We start from the raw sequence: 953 nt of genomic DNA, 5'->3' as shown, positions 1-953 counted from the left end.
TGAACATCCACTCTAAGCTTGCTCAACTTTTGAGGAGGAAAGAATTTATCCAAGAAGGCCGTGACCAGCTTATCCCAGGAGTCCAGGCTATCTTTAGGTTGTGAGTCCAACCATGTTCTAGCTCTGTCTCTTACAGCAAAAGGGAAAAGCATGAGCCTGTAGACTTCAGGATCTATTCCATTTGTCTTAACAGTCTCATAAATCTGGAAGAACTCAGTTAAAAACTGATAAGGATCTTCAGATGGAAGTCCATGAAACTTGTAGTTCTATTGCATCAAAGCAACTAATTGAGGTTTCAGCTCAAAATTGTTTGCTCCAATGGCAAGAATTGAGATGCTTCTTCCATCAAACTTGGACGTTGGTTTAGTGAAATCACTGAGTATCCTCCTTGCATTATTGTTCTTGGGTTTGGCTGCTATCTCTTTCTCTTGTTCGAAAATTTCAGAAAGGTTGCCTCTGGATTGTTGTAATTTACCTTCTCTTAGTTTCCTTTTTAGAGTCCTTTCAGGTTCTGGATCAGCTTCAACAAAGATGCCTTTTTCCTTATTCCTGCTCATATGAAAGAGAAGAGAAAAAGAAAAAGGAAGAGGAATCCTCTATATCTGGACAAAGAGGATCCTTACTATTAGTAGAAGAAGAAAGGAATAAGAGTGGAGAATTCAATCACAAGGGTGAGAATAGAGGCAGTGATTGGAGATGAAGAGAGGTGAAGAAAAGTGTTTGTAAATAAATAAATAAATAGAAGAAGAAAAGAGAGGGAGAATTCGAAAATAATTTTGAAAAAATAGTTAATGATTTTCGAAAATTAAAGATAAGATATAATTAAAATTAAAATTTAAAACAATTAAAAAGAATTATTGAAAAAGGGATGAGATATTTTCAAAATTAGAGAGGGAAAGGTAGTTAGGTGGTTTTGAAAAAGATAAGAAACAAACAAAAAGTCAAATAGTTAG

This window comes from Arachis duranensis, chromosome 6, assembly GCF_000817695.3.
Source record: "Arachis duranensis cultivar V14167 chromosome 6, aradu.V14167.gnm2.J7QH, whole genome shotgun sequence".
Classification (NCBI taxonomy): domain Eukaryota; kingdom Viridiplantae; phylum Streptophyta; class Magnoliopsida; order Fabales; family Fabaceae; genus Arachis; species Arachis duranensis.
The sequence above is the reverse complement of the archived record's forward strand: the minus strand, read 5'-3'. Positions refer to the sequence as shown.